The sequence below is a fragment of the Haemorhous mexicanus genome, chromosome W, assembly GCF_027477595.1.
Source record: "Haemorhous mexicanus isolate bHaeMex1 chromosome W, bHaeMex1.pri, whole genome shotgun sequence".
NCBI lineage: Eukaryota > Metazoa > Chordata > Aves > Passeriformes > Fringillidae > Haemorhous > Haemorhous mexicanus.
This window is the reverse complement of record NC_082380.1, coordinates 7,068,271-7,081,438: the sequence shown is the minus strand read 5'-3', so window position 1 is coordinate 7,081,438 and position 13,168 is coordinate 7,068,271. Positions and strand designations below refer to the sequence as shown.

At 43.1% G+C, this 13,168-nt stretch overlaps 1 long non-coding RNA gene across 1 annotated transcript; it reads right to left on the bottom strand.

Moving 5' to 3' along the window:
* Positions 1-2,378: 2,378 nt before the first annotated feature.
* On the bottom strand, positions 2,379-6,754 carry LOC132341432 (uncharacterized). The gene is made up of 4 exons (XR_009490207.1): positions 6,635-6,754; positions 5,146-5,401; positions 4,519-4,574; positions 2,379-2,670 (listed from the first exon to the last, which is right to left on the bottom strand). It is a non-coding gene; the product is annotated as an uncharacterized LOC132341432 (long non-coding RNA).
* Positions 6,755-13,168: the final 6,414 nt, after the last annotated feature.

The following is a 13,168-nucleotide window of genomic DNA, read 5'->3' as shown; positions in this document are numbered from 1 at the left end:
ATTTCTTATACTGGGAATTGGCTAGCTGCTTTCTCTGGGTGATTCTCTGCTCTTGTTTCTTCCCTTCCTGCACTCTCTGCTCTTTGTGTGTTCCTTTGTTTTTTTATTTGACTTATTTATGGGTTTGTACTTCCTTCTCCAGTTTCTTGGGAATGTAATGATTGTTGGCAAGAAGCATGCTGCTTACCTGGGCCTGACCAATAGATTCCAGATGGTTGTGGATGAAGGGCCCAAGTGTGGGCAGTCTGTCTATCACATACTGAGAGAGACTGTGTGGATTGCTTGCTTGAAACATTTCAGGTGCCTGTGTGTGGGGAAATGAGAGCTCGGGCCTTGCTCTGGGGAGGTGATACCCTCCCTGCATGCCTTTCCCCCCGGCCCATATCCCAGCCCTGCAGTGATCTCCAATCACTGGTACACTGAAGGCAATGCTACAGACCCCACCTCTGAAGTCCCTAGCCCAGCTCCTAAGTGTCCAGATGACCAGAAGTCCCATGTGGTGGAAGGGCCCAGGAAAAGCAAAAGGGTACTTAAATAAGACTCGAGGGAAGCACGTCTTGACCCTATGTCCTCTTGGAATTTCTATCAGCCGAACACCACTGTAACCAGGACTGGCAGTTGTGTTTGTTCTTTTCTCTTTTTCTTTCTTCTTATTTTAATTCCCTCTTCGTAGAATTTTGAGTAATTTAAAATTGGGTGGACTTAGAATTTATTAAGTTAAATTGTAACTGTGCAGCTGAGGTTGCAGGGAATATGTTCTCCGGCCAGCTCACTCCCGGAGACCGATGGACAGTCACAAGAGAGGCCGTCCCCGGATCTCTATGGAGACCTTCCCAGGTGGCGGTGCGTACAGGGGCTCGCAGCTCCCTGCAGCAGACGGCTGTAGCGCGGGTGACACAGCAGCAACCCAATATGAGGGACTGAGGTGAAGGAATCGAGAGGGATCACTTGTTTGAGTTCTAAGGAAGGTTTATTTACCCAGAGGAGTCAGGGACAAGTGACAATAACTGAGGGCAAAAAACTGCTTTTTAAGGAGGGGAGGGAAAAAGGGGAGGACACAACTTTCTACCAATAGGATGGCATTAGGGAAGGAGTGCAGGGTAAGGGCTATCCAATAGAAGCCAACAAGGGGAAGGAGCAAACCTTGCAATCCAATCTTGCTTCGAGGCAGGGGTGAAGGACAGGGAACACTCCAGAACAAAAGGCTGTGCTATCTTTGATAGACAGGGGGATTGACATGCACTTGGCGGGAAAATCTTGGGGTAAACAACTCAGGACTGAACCATCAGGGAAGCCAAATGGGGTTCATGGAATGAACCATTACAAAGTTATAACAAGGAATATTTAAAACCTACTACAGAAGAACAAACTGTAAAATAGCAGACTACCACATTAAAAAAGCTAAGTTAATGCATTGAGAAGTGATATATGTTCCTTGTATGCTGCTCTAAATCTTTTGCCAACATTCTTTGATTTTCTGAAGTTGCCAGTAAGGGGTTGTTTTGTTTTGACTTCTTGAGAAGATCTTGTCTCTATTTCTCCTCTGTATCTAACTCAGAGTATATGAAACATGATAAGGCATTTTAAGTGTCTCATCGAGTGAGTTTTGTGGCCTTACATTTTAATTGGCACAGTTGAGCAAAGTACTCTTGGGGTGACCAAGAGGTATTTTATTTGGATAAAACTGCTCATTGCAGATTAAAGGAGAAATTAATTTTTGGTCAAAACTTATATTCTCCAGCAGAAAGGTCATGGAATCCCAAGTAAAATCTGACCTGAATTTCTCTCCACTTTTAGAATTGCTAAAAGTTTATAAAGATTGTCCAGACCCAAGCAGAGAGATGTGGGCTGTGAGGAATAGGCACAATCTTCAGTTGTTTGCAGAGAAAATAAAAGATTTGCCAACAGAAAATAAAACAAAAAAACTTTGCAAAAGGAAAGGTTTGGTTTGTGCATTGCTGAAGGTGCTGTTAATGGCTGCACAGAAAGAGAAGCACAGCTACCAAGCAACAGGACAGAGGTGATTGCTGCATTGACTGAGCTAACTAAAACATTAAGAACTAGCCTGAAGTCAGAGACCACTGCCCAAGTATGGCGAAGATACAGAATGCTGAAAGGAGGGTTGCTGTGAACCTGAGAAACCGGCTGAGTCTTTCCAAGGAGAGCGAATTAGAATTGCGAATTGCCCACATGGCTGGAGAGGTGGAGAATGAGGTGGGGTTTTATAGCCTCAATAAAGAGGTGGATCTTCTTAATCCTGATGTCACCTCCCTCCACTCTCCAGAGGAGAAGTTTTACTTTGTAAGGACAACCATCCCCCCCACCTTACCTCATGCTCCTGATGCCTTGTGAAGGCTGACCTAGAACAGAGACTAGACTGAGGTAAAGAATAAAGTAGGTATTTATTAGAAGGCCTCAATGGATACACCTTGGGCAGTACAAGAGCCCAGCCAGGGCTACACCCAAGATGAACCCAAAATGGTCACAAAATGGATGACCGGTCATGGGGTCTGACACTTTTATAAGTTTTGGTCCATTTGCATATTGGGGTTAATTGTTCAATCACAGCTTTAGCTTATGAAGTCCCATCCTTCTTGTTTTTCTCTCTTCATTCTGCTGTTGTTTATGCTCTTGGGCCTGAAATTTGGGTCATTTGTCCTTGGTCCCCAGCTAGAAAAGGAATTGTTTTTTCTACTTACTCTGTGAAGAGAGCTTACTATTCCCTAATATGAAGCTCAGAACTACACACTAAAGCAGTACAGAATCTGAAAAATATAAAAGCTAAAACCTGAGGCATCATTTCCCCCCTTAGAGGCTTGACAAGGCCTTTACCTTACCAAGTTTCTATTCTAAATATTTACTAATAATAGGTATTTAATAACAGATAAATATATAACAACTATAAATAACATTTATAATAAACATCTAATAATAAACATCTAATAACAGATAAATATCTAATAGTAAATAAACATCTAATACTGGATAAATATTTAATAAAAGCAAATACCTAACACTAAATGTCTAATAAGAGATAAATATTTAATAATAAACAATAATAAACAGTAATAAACATCTAACAACTGTAATGCTTTGCACAGTCGGGTATCATGCAAAGAAGAGTAATGATTATTGTGAACAATTCTTTGGGCACAAAAGGGGAACCATTTAAAACAGGTTTTCATCCTCATCAGTCTCTGTTTTTACAGTTGTTTCAGGAGAAGCTTTCTTAACTCTGGAGTAGTGAACTCAGAGTACTTTGCTAGTGACTTTGACTTTGGTGAGGGTGGTTAGCAGAACTTGGAATGGTCCTCTCTACTTAGCTTGTAGAGGATCACTGTCCCACTACTTAACATAGACCCAGTCTTTAGGTTGGAAGGGATGTGTAGGTCTGTCTAGTCTTATGGCTTTGGATAATATGATGCAATTCTGGAGCTTCTGTAATGGGGAACCTAAAGCTATTAGATATTTCTGCAAATCAAGTTTCCCCTTCATGTGAATTTCACCTGGAATATGTGGAATCTGATATGGTCTGACATACAGTATTTCATAGGGACTGATGTTATCCCTTTGCCTTGGTTGTATGCAGATTCTCAGTAAAGCTATAGGCAAGACCTGAACCCATGTCATGGATATTTCTTGACAAATTTTGCTAATTTGTGTTTTGAGAGTCCTATTCATACATTCAACTTTACTACTCACTTGGGGTTTATAAGGTGCATGTAGATCCTAAGAAATTCCCAAAATCCAGCTAACTTCCTTAACCACTGTTGCAACAAAGTGTGCTCTCCTATCTGATGACATCCCCAATGGAACCCTGTACCTTGGAACTTTATGATTGAGAAAAATTTTCACCTCTTTCTTGGCTGTGTTAGTGCGATGCGTAAGCTTATGGTTATCTACTTAAGGTGTCAACTAATGCTGGTACTGGTATGTACCAGTATCCCTCTTTGCGTGGTAACTCCACAAAATCTATTTGTCAGTAATCTTAAGGAAATTCTCCTGTTTTTGTTACTCTTAACGCAACTCTTTTTCTCATGTCAGGGTTCCTTTTACAGCAGATTTCCTATTTGCTCGGTACTGATTGTATAATATCAGTTATTCTATTTCTTATTATTACCTTTTTTAGATGTTTCAGAAGATTTTCAACCCTGAAATGTGTGTTTTCATGTTCTCTCTGAGCTAGCTCCCGAAGGATCAGGGGTGGGTCTACCACCTGCTTTGCTGGTGTAACAGCTTATTCACTTTCTGTGATCTCAGCTTTAAGAAGCAATTAATTTGTGGTCTGCTTGGTCATATTTGGGGTGAACTCTGACAAATCAATCTCTTTTTGTGGAATTATTGTGAGAACACTTTTTTCTGCAATCCCTCTTGTTGCTTTATCAGCAAAGCCATTTCCTAATTATGGAGTGGTTTTCCTTTTTTGCTGACCTCTACAATGCATGATAACTACTTCTGCAGGTTTTTTAATGCTCTGTAAGATGGTAAGTATTTGTTCAGTATGTTTGATTTGATTACCTTGAGCGTTCAGAAGTCCTCTCTCCTTCTAGATGGCTCTATGGGCATGGATAAAACTAAATGCATATTTAGAGTCAGTCTATATGTTTACATATATTATGTGTAAATATAAATATATAATTTTTTTCCCTATGTTTATATATAATATGAGGCACTGTGCTAGTACCCCCAGAGCCACATTCAGTCTCTCGTGTGCAAAAAGTTCAAAGGGTTTAGTTAAGTCTGGCAGTCTCAGTGCTGGAGCTGACATTAGAGAGTGTTTCAGCTGTTTAAAAGCTGCTTTAGGTTGTAAAGACTGAATTTGTATATCAAGGGGAAGATGAGTATGTTATAAATAGGGTAGAAACTGTTATAAAATAGTTGATAGATTGTTAAGCATGCACTGTTAGTTTGGTTATGGTAAAAGGGGTTAAATGGGTAGTTATAAGAAATACGGTACTCAATGTACCATATTACACCTAAGTAAAGTGCACACCCCCCCCCCCCCCCTCCTGCCCAAGCAAAATGAGCCAACCTGGACAGAACTGTAATGGGCCAATCAAGCGCCTTAAACCTTCATGCAAATGAAGGATCAAAGAAGAAACCAATCCAAAGGGATAAAAAACATGATAAAAAGGGGCATCTGACCCACTGAATCTGTGCAACTCCACCTGGAACATCGGGGACATAGCTGCTGAAGAAGACCCAGTGCCAGCGCTGCAGCATCCTCGATGGGAATGCTCCTGTTCGGCCCGCGGGCTTCCATGCTTTAGGCCTTTCTTTTTCTTATAATAAATGCTGAAATCACTTTTAGTACCGTAAGTCTGGTCCCGTTTTTAACAAGGAGGCAGAGCCCACTGTAACAACTGAACAGTCACCTTACAGCACCGTGGAGCTGGCTAACCTGCAAGAAAAATATAGTAAACATGCAAAACAAACTGAAATGGAGTATGTTTGGAGAATTTTGCTCACAGGTGACGGTAGGATTGTTATGAGTAAAAAAGAGTTACCCATTTTTTTAAAAAAGGGTTGCAGAGTTTAAAGTTAAGCTGGGAACTGATCGCTGGCCAGGAGAATTCTTTTGTTAGCTGAATGTTGTAATCACCTGTTGAGTATCGAGTCGTTAACCCTCTATTGTGGAGAATTCGTCTTTCAGTACCACCCTTGCCTGCTGCTAAGAGGATGACAACCCCCCCCCCCCCCCCGCCCTGACGGTGGGAAGGGAGATCATGGGAGACATGCAAATATAGTCTCAACCCAGACTGCAACGGGACGGGACCCCCACCAAATCCCGGAAAATACCCCAAAAGAAAAAACAGAATTGAGAGGTCAAAGTAGTGTTTGGACAGCAGGGGCAAGGTCCAAAGCCAGCAGGGACACTGAAAACCTTGGTCACCCCTTGCCCCGGTTAAAAAAGAAGTCAGTCGGAGCTAGGACCCCTGGACTGGCAAACCGAACTGAACCCAGAGTATGCCCCCTTTGCCCTCGTGAGGACGGGACTTCCAGCTCTGCCCCCTAGAGGACAGAGCTGCATTTTCCTCCTCCTCCGAGTCACTCATGGGACTGGCTGCAGGGAACCGCGGACCAGTTAACCCCCCCATCCTGAGCTGATCACTTTTAATAAAGGCATTAAAAAGGAGAAAGGTCTCCTGCCCTGTTTATTTCAAGCATGAGGCTTTTGGAGGAGGAGTTCCACGACTTTTCAGGCCCTGGTATATTTTTAACAATGCAGGTAGCAGAGAGCCTTGGTCTCTCACTCAAAAGGCAGCATATTGGGTGGGAGACCTGTCTAAGAGGGGAGAACCCATCTCTATCCCCACTCCAACATTGGGTAAACTCACTGAAAGTGTGCAAAAGGCTGGTTGCCTCCAATTAATACACAATAGGCAGCTAGTAACCTGTCAGATGCCCCCTCTCCCCCATGTTGTTGCCCACTAACCCAGATAGGAAGAATCCCCTCATCAAAGGTCTGCCTGACTTGTTGTTTTGGCTTGAAAGTAAACTGGTGGGAGAAATGAACCCTGCTCAATTACCTTTGGAGACATTTCTGATCTGAGTTCCGATTTAATAAAAAAGATTACAATAAATGCAACGATGCACAGAAAACTGGCTTAAACCCATAAAGTCAGAGTATAACCTGGCACCCTGTTGGTCAGCGTGGTGGTTGCAGTCCTGTTGAACTGATGGATGCAGTTGAAAGAGGTGGTCTTGTGGAAGTTCTGGTCTTCCTCTAGATATGTTGAGTGGTGAAGATGGTGTCCCAAGCCCCCAATTATATATACTTAGGCTCAGGGAGGAATGCTCAGTACCTCTCCCAGGGTGGGGAGTTTCACAATGTAATGATGTAATCTTATGAGTCATAGGATGTTTTTGGGAGTTCTTGATGGTCTAAGCTATTGCAGCTGCCCATTATGCTGGTGCCATTGAGTCCATTATGGCCCATTAGCAGAGATGACGCCCTCAGGATGGGTGGAACTGTGCTGATGTTTTCCCAGAGGGGAATTATCACAGCTGAGTCATTGGTGTGAAGAAAAAGAAACACCACCCTGCCTATCAGGGTTTGCCTCTTCTTCCTTATCTAATTTAACATCCAGCTTGTATCCTGAGAAGTCAGGTGTGCACTGAGCAGCTACTGCAAACGTCCCATCATTAACAGCTGGTCAGAAATGATGTTGAGGGGAATAGAATACACAGTTTGGTTGCACCCATTGGCATTCTCCTTTTGTAACCAGGACACTCATTAAAGCTTTATATCAACCAATTGCACGAGCTGCTCATACAGTGGAACCACAAAGGGGACCTGATCTTATGTTGGGGAGTGTGGCAGGACGTTCCCCCTAACACAGAAGAGCTTATCTGTTGTCCATCAACTGGTACGATCATTCCAGGCATTCTCCCCCTTCACATCAATGGATGAATTAACCCAGTCCATAAGCCTCTGGTGAAGGAGTTATCTCTGACACCAGAGAGATGGGATACAGTAAACATCCCCACTGACAAGGAACAGCTTGCTTTGAGAACAAGATGTTGGGAGATAAGCTGGAATTTCTGACTGACAGACACTTCACTTTACAAACTATAAAAGCTACACAAACTTTCAGAGGCAGAAGTCTCCTACATACACCCTGGAATTGTGTAGGACTTCTCCCTGATGTTTGGATGCAAATTTCATGGTTACTTTTCTGAAATTGAAGGAAAAGACTTTATGTGTACTCCATCATCAATTAGGTGGTAAGTCACATTAACTCATAATCTATACTATTTCTTTGCTAGCTGTAAAATAGGTACCTTTTATCATGCACTGTATTTTTTTATCTACTAGTAGTTCTTTTTGTTTTATCCTGTGTAGTAAGTAGTCTGTTTAAAGTCTTCTGTCTGTTAATCTTGTGTCTATTCAGTAAATAATTCATTTTGTAACAGACCTAACACGCCATTCTTAAGAACTTGGAAGTGATAACCATTTGGGGGGCAGGCTGCCTCAAAGGGACTTCCTGCCAGAAATCTGAGTCAAAGACAGGACTTGTCTAAACTCTCACTCCATTCGTAACAGGGGGAAATAGGAGAGGAGTTGGTAACTTATGGAAGACAGGTGGGATTTATTGGAAATGAAGTGAAAAATCAGACTGCTGTCTGGACAGCAGAGCTGAGGGGAAACCTTCTTGATTCAAAGAGCAGGACCAAGGAAGCAAACTCTTAAGAAGCCACCCGTGGAGGGAGGGATTGGAAAATGGTATCCCTCAGGAACTGATGGATAAACAAATGTTGGTAAAAATGTAGAGGCAAAGAGATAAGAGCCCCCAGAAGGGAGTCTGTCCTGCTCTAATACCTTACAAGTCAGTGGTTCCTACAACCCCATTAGGAGACCCAAATACAGCTTGTGCTGAGATGTTGGTGTGAAAAATGAGGTTCACTCTCCTGGTAAAACTTAAAAGTTTACTAAAGGACAATAAGATATAAAAATAAAGCAAAGTTTAACAGTTGGGTGTTTGGTATTTAGCCAAGAGCACACTCGCTATTTATTTTACCTTTTCTATTGCATCAGCCTATTGCATAATCATAAACAATATGCATATTTAAACTTTTCCTCAAACTAGTTTACATGTTCCAAGAACTGTTTAGCATGGCTCCTCCTTGGGTCCGCCTTTTTAGAGCACGCACATTTCTTGGCTGTGGTTTTAGTCCGTTCTTGCTATCACCTCCAGCTTGGGCTTTGGTCCATGCTTTCTACAGATGGTATAGGTGCTGATAGTTGGCATGTCAGTAACAGGAGTCTTCATCATATGTTCATTGGATGTTATTCCAACCAAGCAGGCAGTACAATTACCACAAGCATAACTATATCAGCTATTTCACTACTATGTCTAAGTTTAGCTAACAGCAGAAATAAAAACTAATCTTTATAGCAAAGTTATTTTAACATTATACATATAGCATCCATTTCAATATTTGTGAAAAGCCAATATTATAATATGTATTTATAACAATCCCCCCTCTTCTTTTTATAAATAATTTGGCTTGATCAACAATTCTTGTTTTCCAACCTCTATTATTCGCTCATTTTTTTCACAACTCAATTTTGCTTCTTTAAAGGGGTCTTCTATATTATTTTGTTTCTTTAACACCATGATGTTTTGTGCCATTCCAGATGTAGCCAATTTTGGGTCCATAGGCATTGTTACCACTTGCATGCCTTGGACTACGCTGGTGATTAGCTGAATAAAACGGGATAAAGCAAGGAAGAAATATCAAACCTGCTTGCAGTAATCCGTGGTTTTCCTGGCCTTATATGAGTCCAAATCCGGCTAGCTCAGACTCTAGCCCACACGGAACTGCATAGAAGAAAGTAAAAGATGAGAAGTGCTCTTCTCCATGTGGGTACAAGTATCTTGTTTATTGGCTTGGTGGCAAGACACTCTGGTGACGGGGCCACCCAGGTAGAAAAAGAGAGCGTGGGACTCTCACACAGGAGGTTTTATACCCAAGGGGATGGGGGCGGGGAGAGAGGACCACGGCCACTGGGATGCCATTGGGGAGGGGCGAGGGGAGTAGTACCCATGGGACAGACAACCAGGTGTGTATAACGGGGGGGTGTGTGAGGGGGAGACCATGTGATGAGGGAGGGAAAAAACCATCCACATGACCTAACATACTCAGTAACGAATTCCCATCATCCAGTGCAAACAACAACTAAATAAACTATTTAGTGCAATACAACACCTGCTGTAGCACATAAAAGGAAGAAGCCTAACTTCTTCCACCATTCTATTCCAAATACGTTATCTCACTAGTTAGTTTTTAACATGCATTCCCATTTTTGGACTTGTACATGGGCTATTTTTCTGATATTCTTGGCTATCTCTAGGACGGCATCCCCATTGTCATCTATTTTCAAACAACAATCTGATGTATTAAATTTTCTACAAACACCCCCTTCTTCAGCTAATAAATAGTCTAAAGCCAACCTATTCTGATACACTGCAGCCTCGTTTGGCTTTGTTGTCTTGATATTAATTCTATTGCCTAAGCAGTTTTGTTTGTTATTATCTCGACAACTGCTTGGAGTCTTATATTATGATTCATCATACAAATTGGGGGTTGATATCCCCAACTCCCATCATGTGCCCAGATGGCTGGCCCATATGTTTCCACTATGCATTCAGGGGGCCATTCCTCATCTCCTCAGGGGGCCATTCCTCATCTCCCCATTTTTGAAATCCTCCAATCAATTCCCTTTTATTTCTTTTTAGGTCCTCATAAACTGGTACTCCTAATTGATCTCCATCTGCTCCTGTGTCTTGGTTTGAAAAGACAGGTGGCTTCTAAAGAAGGCAGGACCCTCCCCTGAACTGGAAAATGTAAACCTCCTCCGTCCGAATTGTTATAATCCTGAAATTAAGGGGGGCTCTCAGGCAAAGATATGGGAGCAGGAATAACAGTTCTTTATTAGAGAAGAAAATAAAAATCAAACAAACAATGCAGTAATACAAAACAACACTGACAGAGTCAGAATATGACCTGACACCCTGTTGGTGAGGGTGTTGGTAGCAGTCCAATTGAAATGGTGGCTGCAGTCCTCCTGGACTGTCAGGTGTGGTTCTGTTGAAGCAGTGATCCTGTAGAAGGGTGTAGTCTTCCTCTGAAGACCCAGTGGTGGTTTAGATGGGCCTGGTCTTCCTCTGGGAATCCAGTGGAAAAGGCAGCTGCTCCTCTGGGAATCCGGAGGAAAGGCTGTCCTGGTGTGCCAAAATCTCAGATTATATCCAGTTAGGAATGCTTGGCTCCTCCCTCTGGGCGGAGCATCTTACAATGGGATGCTGTAATTTTTATCAGTCATACAGTGAGACTCAATGGCCCATTAACAGAAGATATCTCTTGGAGGGAGGATTGGTTTGTGGAAGAGATAAAGAAAACTACCCAATTAACAAAAGATAACTGATAACTACCACACCTCTAACAGATGGCAAATAGAATACACACATTACCTTGCCATCTAGGACAACGTTGCTTTTCCATCTTCAGGAGTCCAACTGCACAAGGATTGTCTGACAGTCCAGGCAAGGTGTTTAATTGCTGAATGCCCTCTGCCACCACAGCAGCTATTCCAAAAGCCCACCTGAGCCTTTTTGAGTCTTTGAAATAGCTGTTTCGGAGAACGTCTACGCCCAGAATACACAGGGCCTCTGGACCAGTCACAGTCGGATGTTTCTACCGCTCCTTCCCAGTCAGGCTCATCTCGGTTTCCAACATGGTCAACTGCTACCATCCCCCTGTCACCTTAGCAACAGAAACGAGTACTGGTTCCACATGTCCCGATGGCATTAGGGTACACTGTGCTCCAGTATCGACTAAAGCTTCATATTTTTCTGGCTCTGATGTGCCAGGTCATTGGATCCACACCATTCAAATGATCTGGTTTTCCCATGCCTCTACCTGGCTAGACACAGGGCTCCTCTAGCCCTGGTTATCTTTTCCTCCCTGGGCATACATTCTAGAGTTGCATTCAAGGGGATCTAACATATCATTCTCCCTTCTGTTATACCTGGCAGCTCAGTAATGGGAGGCTGAGGCTACCTTCACTTTAGCAGAACTCCTTTGGTTAGTGTTTTCGTCCTTGAGTTGATGCACCCATGCTGCCAGGACAGAAGTGGGTTTTCAATCCCACCTTCTCATGTCTTCCCCATGGTCTCACAGGAAGAACCAAAGGTCAGTCCATGGGGTGTAACCTCTCTCCCTAGCTGGGGGACATGGGGCTCTGACTTTGGGGCCTGTGACTTGCACTGGTGCTACATGGGAACTAACTCACTGTCTTTTGGTTGTCCTTAGCATTAATTGTTGCAATGAAGGTGGTATATTTGGATGGCCCTAGATTTGCCAGGTTCTACATTTGCCCTATGCATTTGACCTTGTCAGGGTCATTATCATGCTGTCTCTTCCTTCCAAGAAGTATGTCTAGTACTATTCTCTCAGCTGTTTGATCCCATCCTTAATGGTCTTCCAGTGCATTCTATGATGATACTCCCGCATTCTGTCTCTGTGAATGAAGTTCTCTCTAAGATTAATTAGAAGCCGCTCCCAGAGAGAAAGGGGCCCTGGCTTCCTCACAAACATCTGATCAACCCCCTCATCTGATCAACACTCGCATCCTGGGTCAAGGACCCCAAATTCCTTGCCTTGCTACTATCCAGTTGCACATCTGGACCCATAAGGTCCCAAGCCTAAAGTAACCAGGTTGAGTAAGCCTTGTGCTCCTGTTGCACAATGTCTTTTTGCAGATTATGGAGACCACCATACAATAGGGACATGTTGCATTGTTCGCAGGGGTCTTAGGATGAGGGAAGAGACGAGAATCTTGACTTCATGTTTCAGAAGGCTTGATTTATTATTTTAGGATATATAATATATTAAAACTATACTAAAAGAACAGAAGAAAGGATCTCATCAGAAGGCTAAGCTAAGAATAGAAAAGGAATGAATAACAAAGGCTTGTGTCTGACCTAGACAGTCTGGACACATGGACTGTGATTGGCCATTAATTCCAAACAACCAGATGAGACCAATCACAGATGCCCCTGTTGCATTCCACAGCAGCAGATAAGAATTGTTTATACTTTGTTCTTGAGGCCTCTCAGCTTCTCAGGAGGGAAAAATCCTAAGGAAAGGATTTTTCATAGAACATGTCGGTGACAGGGACACAGTGACCATTTCAGGCTCCAGCTCTCCTGCTGGTTGTGAGGCCCCTGGTACCTCATCCTCATTTACTGGGCATACTGATTTGGTCTTATACTTCCTTCTCTACACAAGGGCAAGGGCTGCTGTCTGTGACTGCCCTTGTGGTTCAGCTGGAACCTGGACGGTTGTAATGTTCGTGGGTTCCACTGTTCCACTGCTGCACCATCAGAGTCTCCCTCTTTGAGGCAGGGACGGGGTTTCTTACCAGCTGGGAAGGTGTATTCTCTCAGCTTCTGGCATATTTCCTCCAATACCCCTATCCAATCCCAGTGGTTCATTTCTGAGGTGGGCTGTTGGGCAGTGGCAGACTGTGGGGTGGCGTCAGGCTCTAGGACAGCATCCCTAGTTGCTGAGGTAAACGTTAGAGTAGTTACCCAAGACAATCTCACCTTATCTCTGAATGCTAAAAAGAATAGACCTATCAGCAACAACAGCCACTGTA